The sequence below is a fragment of the Eleginops maclovinus genome, chromosome 18, assembly GCF_036324505.1.
Source record: "Eleginops maclovinus isolate JMC-PN-2008 ecotype Puerto Natales chromosome 18, JC_Emac_rtc_rv5, whole genome shotgun sequence".
In the NCBI taxonomy this organism is placed as follows: domain Eukaryota; kingdom Metazoa; phylum Chordata; class Actinopteri; order Perciformes; family Eleginopidae; genus Eleginops; species Eleginops maclovinus.
Window position 1 is genome coordinate 27,052,398 of NC_086366.1, and position 13,261 is coordinate 27,065,658.

The 13,261-nt window shown below is 44.0% G+C and overlaps 1 long non-coding RNA gene and 1 other non-coding gene across 2 annotated transcripts; both read right to left on the reverse strand.

The window, feature by feature from the left end:
- Positions 1–6,331: 6,331 nt before the first annotated feature.
- Positions 6,332–6,522, reverse strand: LOC134880860 (U2 spliceosomal RNA). Its single transcript, XR_010167973.1, has one exon. It is a non-coding gene; the product is annotated as a U2 spliceosomal RNA (small nuclear RNA).
- A 2,541-nt stretch (positions 6,523–9,063) lies between these two features.
- LOC134880540 (uncharacterized) lies at positions 9,064–11,589 on the reverse strand. Its single transcript, XR_010167932.1, has 3 exons — positions 10,078–11,589; positions 9,797–9,877; positions 9,064–9,620 (listed from the first exon to the last, which is right to left on the reverse strand). It is a non-coding gene; the product is annotated as an uncharacterized LOC134880540 (long non-coding RNA).
- Positions 11,590–13,261: the final 1,672 nt, after the last annotated feature.

Consider the following 13,261-nt stretch of genomic DNA (forward strand, 5'->3'; position numbering starts at 1 on the left):
TGGTCCTAGGTCTACCCCTCGGTCTCTTCCCAGCTGGAGGCGCTCAGATGGCATCCTTACTAGGTGCCAGAACCACCTCAACCTGCTCCTTTTGTGGTCTTGTTCTTTCCTCATGACCCATCCTTAATGACCATAGGGGACGGTAGGACCGAAGATGGCCCGGTAGACAGAGAGCTTTGCCTTCTGGCTCAGCTCTCTTTTCGTCACAACGGTGCAGTAAAGCGACTGCAGTACCGCTCCCGCTGCTCCGATTCTCCGGCCCATCTCACGCTCCATTGCTCCCTCACTCGAGAACAAGACCCCGAGATACTTGAACTCCTTCACTTGGGGTAAGGCTTCATTCCCTACCTGGAGTGGACAGTCCATCGGTTTCCTGCTGAGAACCATGGCCTCAGATTTGGAGGTGCTGATCCTCATCCCAGCTGCTTCACACTCGGCCGCGAACCGATCCAGTGAGTGCTGAAGGTCACAGACTGATGAAGCCATTAGGACCACATCATCTGCAAAAAGCAGTGGTGCAATCCTTCGCCCACCGAACTGCAGACCCCCTCCCCGACGACTGTGCCTCGAAATCCTGTCCTTGAATATCACAAACAGGATTGGTGACAAAGCGCAGCCCTGGCGGAGGCCAACCCTCACCGGAAATCGGTCAGACGTGCTACCTAGGACCCGGACACAGCTCTCGATTTGGGAGTACAGAGATTGGATGGCCCTGAGTAGAGACCCCCTCACCCCATACTCCCACAGCACCTCCCACAGTATCTCCCTGGGAACCCGGTGATACGCCTTCTCCAAATCCACAAAGCACATGTAGACCGGATGAGGTACTCCCAGGCCGCCTCCAGGATCCTTGCAAAAGTGAAGTTGGTCCGTCGTTCCACGACCATGACGAAATCCACATTGTTCCTCTTCAATCCGAGGTTCGACAATCGGCCGGACCCTCCTTTCCAGCACCTTAGAGTAAACTTTCCCAGGGAGGCTGAGTAATGTGATGCCTCTGTAATTGACACACACCCTCTGATCCCCCTTTTTAAAAAGGGGGAACCACAACCCTGGTCTGCCACTCCTTCGGTACTGTTTCCGACTTCCACGCAATGTTGATGAGACGTGTGTTTCAATTGTTCTGCCTTTTTGCATGAGTACATTAAATTACTTTATTTTCTGAAAAAATAAAATGAAATACCCACCTCAGTTATTTTATCCTGACGCAGAGACACTTATCACTTAGACTCAGTGGCGGCTGGTGAAAAAAAATCTTGGTGGGGCTAGTGTGCCAACAGATTTCCCTGCCTAATCTAGCATAAGCATTCAAATGAACAGTCGGAAAATGACTACAGTTGCACAATAATAATTTAATTTCACAGTTTCCAGCTTCACAGAAAAATTACAATTTACAGCTATATTAGACTTTATGCTATCAAATACTGTACAATACAATCAAGGGATACATTAACAACAAGGGTATGATTTCAGCTGAATCTATACAAATCAACAGTGAGTGATATGTGCTATGCTAATCTTTCCGAACACAGCTAGCTTTACGCAGTTTTCCATGTGAACTTTGGATCGATCGTGCTTCTTGATCCGTTCAGAGAGGTGTTTTAAGTCAGTTAGTCCAGTCTTTGTCCAAGTCGAATCACATTTGTCACTTCTGAAGAGGATACAGGGGAAACAGAAAAGTGCATTGGCTGCTCCACAACCTGCCAGCCACGTCTTACGGTTGAACCAGCTCCGACAAAAACTCCGTTTGTAAGATTTATCTTTCAGCTTGATTTGCTGGGAAATGCTGATTTCAGGCTTGTCGGGTCCCAGCTCCTTAACGAGAAGTTTTTCCTCCGTCGTCAGTCTCGCAAAAGGGTATATTATTAACGATTTCACCGAATTTGGTGGAAGCTGCTCTTGAACTCCAGTTGTCACGGCCATCGCCATCATCTCTCTTCGTCGTCGCGCGTATTTTTTCCCCACGTAGCGTAGGACAGAGTCTGGGAGTCGCACTACGAAAAAAAACTATCGCTGGCTCCTTATGTAGCTACAGCAATCCTAAACCTTCACGCATTTTACGTAGCAGTTGGGGCTAAATTTCCAGCGCCCCACCGGCGTTAAATTTGGCGACGTTGATAGGCCAATTATTCATAATTTCCCCCTAGCAACCATAACCGGATTGGCTGTTTAGCTGCCGGTCAGGGGCACTTTGCCGATCGCCCCATGAGAAAATGATACACTGTCTGTCAGTGGAAATTCACTGTTTAATGAGTGTTAGTTGGTGGAAATGTTGTTTAAATGATTTAAATTGCATGTAGGCACACACACTATTAAGTAAAACTGACATTGATTTAAAAAAAATATATATTTTTTCCCCTCAACAGCTGGTGGGGCAGAGCCCCAGCGCCCACTATGGGCCAGCCGCCTCTGCTTAGACTTATGCTAGACGCAACGTTGAAGTTGACCTGTCAGCTCCGGACAGCGCAAAATGCGTATATGAAGCGCTACGTCACGAACGCAAAAAATCATACCCCTCGTGGGGGGACGCTCATGTGATCATGTGACTTAGAATGGAAAAAATTACAAGTACGAATCGGGTGACAGTTAGGGGAGTCTCAAAAACCCTCACACGAGTGCATAGCGATCCATGCACAGAAAGCGGTGTGTGTTTGCAGTTACAGCGGTTTGAAACGGATCAAAAATATGTTTGGAAAGTTGTTTAAAACTTTTTTATGTATTTGGATTTTATTTACATGTATGTGAAACCGAACACATTTGTGTGTGCATTGAAAATACAAGTGTGAATGCTTTTGCGGATCATGAAATACAAGTGTGAATCCTTCCGTGTGCATTCGTGAATAATGACACTGATCTGGCCCCATAAAGGTGCACTATCGCATGCAATGTTTCTGCACATAACAGTTTTTGAAGTCATGTGTTTCATACACGTAGCCTACTGATACTTTGATGTGAACGTACAACTTTAAAGGTCTCCTGATTTAGTTTGTGAATGAATGCTTATTTTTTATTCATTACCGAATCTGCATGAATTAATAAGTCGAGAGAGTTTCGGCTGCGAGCGGACCTGTCGGTTAGATAACAGCAGTGCTCGAATTATGTTTTTGTCTTCAAGGGGGTCTCTCTATTTTATAAAAACAAGTTGGACTCCCCCCCCCCCCCCCCCCCCCCCTGTTGTTAGGCCTAACAATTCAGTTCGATGCTCTGATCATGTTTGACCGTGTTGGGCTTTACGGAAATAGATTAAACATATTCTTTTGAATTTCAGTTTAGGGACAGGCTAGACTGTGAACTGTTATGCATTATGTAGCCTATGGCTTTGTCAAACAACATAGAAGAAAGCACAAGTTCAACAGCAAACATGACATTCTCAGGACTTGTCAAATAATGTAACCCAATGAACGCATATATAGACAAAACTCACCCATCATGTAACAATTCAGTTCGATGCTCTGATCATGTTTGTTGGGCTTTACGGAGACAAAAGAGACCAAACTGCCCTGCTCTCAGCTGGCTGGGGCCTGCGCCCAGGAATCCATGATGCTGATGTCCGGTGGCCACTCTTAATCCATGAGTGGACAAACGGCACGGGGTTGAATTTCTCAATAGGAGGTCCATTCAAGTCAATGAATAGCAGGGCAGTGAGGCTCGCTGCACGCAGTCCGTTCCTAGTTTTATCGTCTGTGTCATTGCAAGCCGAGAAACCCCTCTCACACTCCGCTGAGGTCGGGAGTATAGTGCGGCATGCGACGATAAGTTTCTTAAGAGTATTCCCCTGAGAACCTTGAAGCTTCCAATCTCGGAATTCCTCGATAGCCTCGGTAGAAGATTCACAGAGGAGTTTTGCGAATCTCCCCACTTCGCGCTCTCCAAATAGCATTAGGTCTGACCTCTCTGCAGGCCAAAAGTGCTGATCTAGAGGCTTGAGCACGGCAATAAGTTCACTGTCAGGAAGACGTGATCTGAGATTATCAAGGATGGACTGATAAAACTGGGGTTTATTAATCTTAGGCTGCGTTTCCCTAAGCACAACGCCTTTGAACCGACCACTTGCTATGCCTGCGCGAATCTTGGATTCCGTTTTACCGGCATCTTCTTTCATAGCAGACAGTATCTCGATGGTTTGATGGATTTGTCTGCTGCCATCCACCAGAGACGTGTCCCTTCTCTGTAGTCTCAATGAGAGCCCCTGCAGTTCACGAAGCACATCTTTCATCACTGCCAAATCGGAGAGGAAGCCAGTAGATGTCCGATGCTTGAGTAGGCCACCATACTTCGCCCTCTCCACACCGTTGCGCGAGGCATCTTCGCTGGCCATTGTAAAGTGCTGTGCCAAAACAGGAAAATCTTTCACCACAGCTTTAACTGTCCGGAAACTGCTTGCCACCCACCTGATTGTGAAGACTTTGCCTATTTTTAAAATCTGCATGTTTAGTTCCCTAGCAGCATTTTCAAGCTCCCGTGCGTTTTTGGTGGGTTGGTGATACAGACTATGAAGCTTTGAAATAAAAATGTCAAAATGGTTGCACCCAGCCACAGCCTTCAAAGAATCATTAACAGCTAGTTCTAATCGGTGTGCCAGGCAATGTACATCCTGCAGTCGAGGGAAGTCTTGTTTAAGTCTTTCAATGAGTCCTGTATGCCTACCGGTAAGGACAGCGGCTCCGTCTGTGGCTATGCTGATGAAGTTCCTCTTAAGAAATTCTGCCTCTATCCCCACATTTTGAAGACTGTCTTTTAACGCATTGTAAAGAGATCCTGCATCTCCTTTTTCCAACTCAACAATGTCCAAAAACACGTTCTCTACGTCTCCATTACCTGTTACATCACACCTCATGTAGATAATCATATAGGAGCGTCCATGCACAGTGCTTTCATCCAACGTTATGCTGATACGTGAGTCGAGTTTCAAGACATGGGAAAGTCTTCTTTTCATTTCATCTGCTATATGTTTCACAATAGCAGCACAGGAGTGATCGGAGCGGTGTGCAGGGCCCACTGTTGCACCATTAAGCTCATTAACTGTCATGATCGGCGTCATTTTGGTGTATGGCAATCTCTCTTTGGCTATAGTGTACGCCGCCCTAAATGAGCTTGATGTAACGTCGATGGCAGCCAAACTCAGCTCTACAACTTTGGTGGGCAGAACATCTTTTTGTTTTAATTCTGCTATCTCCACTGCTCTTTTATGAGCAAGGCTGTCCCGGTGCAGGTAAATCTTCTTACGTAATTGCTTTTGCAATGAGCTACTGACGGTCCCATTAACCCATGCATCCGAAAGGTGCACCCCAGTCTTTTTTTCATGGAGCAAGAGAGTTTTTGCTGCCTGGCAGGGAGCGCACCCAAGGCCACTCTCACTTGTACACAACCATGGATTTCTCTCCTTCCACGATCGCCACTGTGTGAGCCCCCAGTTCTGAGGCAGGTGGCGCAGGTGCTTCAGTTCCATATCGGTCCCGGACCCCGACCCCGTCTCCGCAGCCTCTTCTCCGTCCAATTCCTCCTCAACGTCCTCATCGTCATTGGTAAGTGTCCCAGCTAAAACATCATGATGACTGGTTGTAGCCACAACGTCCTCTGGCTCAGTAGAGTTAGGCGCCTGGCTAGAACTAGCTGTTGCTAGGCCATTTTCTGATTCTAAATCTGCAACTATTTTTGTTTTTTTAGTGGTAAAACCGAAACTGGTCAGGGCCGAATATGAATTCGGTGCAGGTGGCCTTTTTTTCGGCGGCATAACTGGCAATTACATTTAAATTTAAGATGTGTTGTTGGTCTTTACCTCAAAAGCACATTTTTATGTGACTTCTTCGGACTTGCGAGTGCTGTCAAATCGATCTTATCCAGTTTGCTCACGTAGCCTAGTGGTGTGGTGGTGAAGTGCAGTATGCTGCGCTCTTGAGCGTATAAGCACGTCCGGTATTAGCCTATTTTAATGTAACGTCTTTAATGGTTGGAGACCGCAAAGGGATGGATAATGAGTGTTGTTTACGATTAAATTACAATGCAATATATGGCAGACACCTTCAGATATGAGAGACCCCCTCAAAAATGTGACTTTGTTGCTTTCATTCCCACGTAATTCGAGCACTGGAACAGGCATGTCCAAGTCCTGCATCTGTATGATGCAAATGTGTGTAAACTGATACCGGGCGCTGTAGTAACTTATCTGGTTATTACTGGTCGACTAGTGTGCACATAGGAGGGCTCGAGATGTCACTTCAGATCACTTTGATGGTAAGTTTCGATAGGTCATTCGGCTTGATATCGCCGTGTTTGAATGAGTTCCTCAGAGACAGTTCTGTCTCACGGTCAGGTTGTTTTTCACATTGAGAGGGGGTGCACCGTTCCTGGAGGTACTGCAATACCAGGTCGATGCGTGGAGTGGACGGAGCAAGCCCCTATTCCATCTCCCTATTCCAAAAATCAATTTAATATATGGTCCCCGGGTAGGGGACGTATCAGATATTAAACTGATAAGAACAGATACTACACTTGATCTTAGCCAAAAGGCCGAGAAGCGATACCATACCACTGTTGGAGGCGGGGACCAAATTCCCCGCACAGTCACTCTCACTCACGGTTTGAAAGCATGTTTTAGAAACAGTATGACCTGATGGTGTAGGAACACAGAGCATTGCTACACCAAACACACAAGATGAGAAAAGGGCAGAAACGGCAGCAGAATATACTATTTTTAGTAATGTCGCTTGTGCCGCTCCAGAACTGTCTGGTCACGTGCCACGTTCTAGTCCAATTAGAATAGTATTTCCCCTGAAACACTTTTTTTATCCTATTAACTGTCAGAAAATGACCTGCAACTTATAGTTTGGGCAAAGCTAAGGCAATTTTAATCATACACGCGAACATAACGTTGTATCGTTTCATAATTCCTCTCTGACAGAAGAAAGTATGTGTGACTGCCGGGTGGAGACAAACAGGGCTCCGGTGCATTCTGGTGGAGAACTGCGTGAACTGCACGCTGTGAAAACAACAGGCTATTCTTATCCAACTCGACCATACATTTTCCTGGTATTCCCACATTGATTACACAGTAATTCTCAATTATTTTACAAATGTTGACTGTAAATCGTTATCATAGGATCTTTATCTTTAGAATCTTTATTGGAACATCTCAGGGACCCAGGCCCGTTTCTAGGATTTTGGGGGCCCTAGGCAAAGAAGTTGTTGGGGGCCTTTAAAAAAAAAAATTCCGCAATTCTGTGCGTTTTAATCACAAAAGAGGTCAAACATACACTGAAAAGTAGCCTTTATTTTTTTTTTTATTTCCTACTGAAACTGCTGCTTGCGGCCCTTGGCCTCAGCAAATGCAGACACAATCCCCTCCAAGTCCAAAGACCTGCGGACGTCACTCTCAATTGACATGAGTGCCAGTCCAGAGAGCCTCTCTTGGCTCATAGTTGACCTCATGTAATTCTTTATGCGCTTCAGAGATGAAAAGCTCCTCTCTCCGGAGGCAACCGAGACAGGAAGGGTCAGAAGTAGGCGCAGTGCAATGCTTAAATTGCTGTACAGGTCCAACAGCTTCTCACTGTATATGTAGTCCAGCATTTTAAATGGGCACCTGGATACTTCATCTGGAAAGGTGTGGACAGCAGAGTTGATCTCCAATGCCAAGTCGTCTGCATCAATATCATGGAGGGTTTGTTCCACTTTCCTGCATCTCTCATGCAATTTCCCAGTCTTGATTGTGGCCCTCATGATATCAATGCTGAACAGGAAGTCGTACAGGGCATACACCCCCTCCAGTCTGGAAAATCTGTCTTTTAGGCTGGTGATGGCAGTGTCAACCAAAGGCAGGAAGAAGTCCCTTCTGAAGGCCTCTTCTGGGGTCGATTGGGTTTCATCTGTACTCTCGTAAAGGAACTGCCTTTTCTTTTTACGTTGCCTTTTCTCAGGCAATTTCCTCTCAATTTCCAGATCTTCTGCAATCTCCATTGCATCCGTTTGGCTTGATGCGAGTCCATTTTCCCTGAAATCTTCTAGGTACTCTGTCACTCCCTCGGTTTCTTTTTTCAGTGTTTGCATTGAAACATCCGGGCTCTGGAGGAGCTTGCTCATATGGTTAACCTGATACAAAACGTTGTACCAGGTTATTGTGCACAGAAGAAAGGACCATGTTTTAAGCTCACCATGTAAGCTTTTTGCTGAGGACATGGTCTCTGAGTCCCCCTTCTCTGTAGCATATGTCTCCAGTGCTGACAGTCCGTCTAGTATTTCAGGTAGATGGTACCGCACTACCTTCACACTGTCAATTCGGGCCTCCCATCTCGTCCCTGAAAGTGGCTTAAGGGTGAGCTGCTTCACATGCTGCTTCAAAATTGCCCAGCGGTGCACAGAGGAACTGAAAAGGTTGTACAGTCGTTGCAGCATACCAAAAAAAGACATGGACAACACTGAAGACTTGGCAGCATCTGACACAACCAGATTTAGTGTGTGACTGCTGCATGGGATGCATAGCGCCTTGTTGTTCAGCTCTAAAATTCTTGCCTGCACACCCTGTTTGTGGCCCATCATATTGCTGCCATTGTCGTATGACTGCCCACGGCAATCTGAAATGCTGAGGTTGTGCTTCTCCAACTGGTCAAGCAGGATTTCACTGAGCCCTTTACCAGTTGTGTCTTCAACATGTACAAATCCCAAAAAATGCTCAGCAATAGAAACAGGTGTTTCACAGTTGACAATCCTGAGAACAACAGAAAGTTGTTCCTTGTGGCTGATGTCAGGAGTGCAATCCATGATCACGGAGAAGTATTTTGCTTTGTGCACTCTTCTTGCAATCTCCTGTAGGATTTTGTCTCCGACCAGCTGAATGATTTCGTTCTGAATGACTCCACTCAGGTAATGCACCTTTGTCTCTTTGCATTGTATTCGTCTGATGTGTTCATTCATTACCGGATCAAACTGTGCTAGGAGTTCCACTTGAGCCAGAAAATTCCCATTGTGGCGATCATACACGGTACTGGTAGTTCCTCTCAAAGCCTGGTTGCATTCTGCCAGATGGGAAACTATGGCAATCACTCTCCGAATCACGCCTTTCCAGTGTTCAACTTCAAGTTGCATCAACTCCATCTGTCTTTGATCAATCAGTGTACTGGTTTGCAGTCTCCTCTGAAGGTCGTGCCACTTTTTCACATTGTCACAGTGCACCTTTGTGCACTCGTGTTTTTTTAGGCGATAGGAAAGGTTCTTCCATCCACCGTAGCCACAGGTCGTTAAGGCATTGTCACGCTCACGCTTCCCGAAAACAGTACAAGGGAAACAGAACACTCCATCTGTGTGGATGGAATACACCAGCCACGATCGATGTATATTCTCACCATTTTTCATGGTTCTTTTGTAACTGTCCTTGGTGAATCTTCGAGGAGGATTGTCTAAGTTTTGCGGGAATTCAATGTCCATGATTTGCACAGGTCCTTTTTTGACTATTTCACAGCGCATACTGCTTGTTAGGACACTGGGCCAACATCCTGGGTCATCACTTAATGTGGTGCTTGCAATACCTACAGGTACCCCAGTTCTGGATGGTGGGGTGGTCTCTGCCATGTCAATGTCATCTTCCTCTTTGTCCTCCTCATGAAGTGGAGATGGAGTTGATGGCACTGTTGAAAACATATAGTTGCAAATTAATTTATAGCACAATTGCCATGTGGTAAGTACAGCAACTAGGGAATGGTGATCTACTTGTATAATGCTTTAAAAAGAAAGGGTCATTTTAATACACTTTCATAGCACATGGGTGTTAGGTGATAAGTTGAAATTGTGCGGCTTAATGCACCTTCTGTTGAACCACTGCTGGGAAGTGGTGTGGATGCTTCCACTTGCTCCTCCTCAAGTCGTGATGGAGTTGATGGCACTGCTGAAAAATATGTAATTACAAATTAATTCATGGCACAGTTTCATGTGTGAAGTACGACAACTAAATGCTTAAGGTATGGTGATCTACTTGTGTAACGCTTTATAGCAAATGGTCATTTTAATACACTTTCACAGCACATGCTGCTATAACTTTGGGTCACTATGATAGGTGATAAGTTGAAATTGTGCGGCTTAATGCACCTTCTGTTGAACCACTGCTGGGAAGTGGTGTGGACGCCGCAATGTTGTCTTCCACTTGCTCCTCCTCATAAACATGTGACGAAGACGATGTTGATGGCCCTGGTGCAAAAATAAATAAATACATAAATAATATTCTTTTTATTTATATTGCACATTTTGCATGCATTGATCTCAACAACTCAGTTATTCATTAACATTAGTGAATGTCCCACATATTTGAAATGTCCAGAAGACTCTGTGGGCAAGTGGAATGAATACACACAACTATGACTTGAATTAGAAAAATGTAAAGTCATTTTGATAACATCAAGTGTGTTGATAGAAGGCACTAATAATAGGTAGAAAAGAACGTTACCTTCAGTAGCACCAGAGACAACACTTGGTAGAGCGGGATGAAGAAATTTCAGCAATGCCCCTTGGAGAAAGAATAAGTACTGTATGATTAGCTTGGTTATTTTTCAAATGCTTTTGAAATCCTATCATTTTACAGTCTGATAATTGTGGTGAAATAGATATTAAAAGCATTACACACAGTTCCTACTAGGCGGTTTAGTGGCGGTTTCTATACGACTACAGGTGAAGCACTGCTTCACCAAAAAAAAGTAAAAAAAATAATAATAATAAAATCTTACAATAATCCCGTTTTCACTGGTTTGAAAACAGAAATACAGTCACTAAGACGAGCTGTTTTCCTGAAATCAATTCTGTGAGTGGCAACAGCGCCATCCCCGCACCCGTGGTGTGTCTGTGTGTGTCTGTGTACTGTCTGTGTCCCATAGAAAAAGCTCAAAGCTATCGGTACAGTTTTTAACGGTGGTCCAGTGGTATTTACAGCTATCATGGAGACCAACAACAACAAACAGCAGAATAGGTTTAGAAAAGGATTAATTGACACTAAAGTGGCTGTTTTCTTCATGTGGCTGATCTGCGCCGGGATGTTAACCGTTAAAATGTAAATAAAGTAAGTAAATCAACCCAATGGTATTCTAGCAAAATTATTGTAAACTCCCATGTTAATCTCCTATTAAATAGCTAGCTACTACAGGAATAACTATTTCACTGGTTGTCTCAAGGCTCTAACGACTGAAAACATATGTGAAGTTTATTTAGGATATTAAGAGGAATTAATCGTTGATCAATTTGGCCAGCTGATAACGTTATGAACTTATAGTGAAGTCAAAGGTAGCAGTTTAAGTTTGGTTAGCATGCTAGCATGCCAAACCACTGGTTCCTAGCTAGTCGTCGTTACAACCTCGCTACTCTAGCAAAATATGGTATACCCTGCCTGGCACAATTTTCATGTTGATTGTGTATATTCTACTTACCGGTGTCTTGTTTTCTTTTCTGCTCCTCTTCCCTTTTCTTCTTCTTTTTTTGATTGCCGGAGAGATAATTTCGCTTCATTTTAATTTTTCACTTTTCACTTGCACTTGACGCTGTCGCGCTAATGCATGGGAAAGGGGGGCCCCCTCGAGCTGGGGTATTTCGACTACAATGTGTCGTTGCGCTTTTCGGACATCGCATGCTCTAGGGAGGCGCTGTTGCTGCCCTCGCAGTCGCAGCAGAGCCCTTCATATACAGATGACTGCTTATTATTATGAAGCTATTTAAAATCGTCATTGCTGTTGAATACATGACCTGTCTTATTGGTATGCATGTTGTTTGATTCATGTTGCATTTGTATCAGACTTTTCTTTGAATTTTGAAAAAAAAAAAAAAAAAAAAAAAAAAAAATCTTAACCTGTCGTCTTTGGGGGGCCTCCTCCTACTCGGGGGCCCTAGGCAATTGCCTACCATGCCTACCTGAACGCGACGGGCCTGCAGGGACCACTGTTACTGCGGTGAAGGAAGTGAACACCTTCAAAATGTAGCAATGAGCTGCTTTCCTATTTTCTATTCTCTATGTTCGTTTCTTTAGTTGTGTATTACACTATTACCATGGTTATGCCATGCACCATTTTATAGCAATTTATTGTATGGAAAATCATAATCGCAATTAAGTGGATTTTTTTTGGGTTGGATATTTATTCCATCACCTTTAGAACTGGACTATCGACAAATATCATTCAAGTTTGTTTTATATATATATATTTTATATGTATTCATAAATGCCTAAATAACCCTTTGATTCACAAGCTATGCAAACCCTTTTTAAGGGACAGCATGGGTCTATTTCTTTGCTATAATTTTGGAATTCAATTGATTTAATCATTTAATATTCCAAGTATTCATTACATATATAGTTGCTGATAACAACAAATCATTATTTTCATTTCATCTTTTTTAATTTATGAATTAAAATACTTTTTGTATTACATCAATTACAGTTTTACCCATAGGTAAAAAATGACCATGCAAGTGTGAAGCTGTAAATGGAACTGTATCTTTCCAATGGTCGAAGCCTTAGCTTGACGCTCGTAACAATTTCCCTCGTCGTAATCCACATCAAAAAATCCACAGGACACCTCGGTAAATTCAACCGTGTGAGAGGTAAAAAAACTGTGTGGCTCCACTCTTGCATTCTTCTTCTGACTGACCAAGATTAACCCCGGAAACTCTTCCTCTGGGTGCACCAAAAATAAATCAAAAGGCACACAGCCACCAAGATGCCACAATGACAGCACACACTTCCAAATATTAGTTATTAAATACTGTCATTTTGAGCATGAACTGAACCACCAAAGTCAAAACATCAACAAACTGCATTTAGGCTCCTACAGGAACTGTGGTGAATGTATAAAATGGATGAATAAAAGAAAAGAAAGCTGATTAAATAAAAAATAGGGGCAAATCACAAATGTCCATCTCAGTGCACACATGCCTTACAAATGACCTTGCACACAGGGCTGCTGCACTTGGAACATCAGCTGCTGGCTTTTCGGACTTTGGCAGCTGGGCAGATCTTGCACCTCTTGGTCTTAACTTGACCCTCCTGGTGTCTTCCTGTGGCTGGGTGTTGGCTGCAGCCTACTATGCGCCTTTTCATATGACAGGCTCTTTGCCCCGCTCCTTGATGAACAGCCGCCGTGCATTGGTCACAGCATGTAATCAGGCTGTTGTGCAGTGAAGTAGGCATTGAGGGTGGAAACATCCAGCACATGTGAAGAAGTTGTCCATTGTGATTTTGCCACCTACAAGTTTTATTTTGTTGACCTATCTAGCTAGAATAGAATATGTCAACATG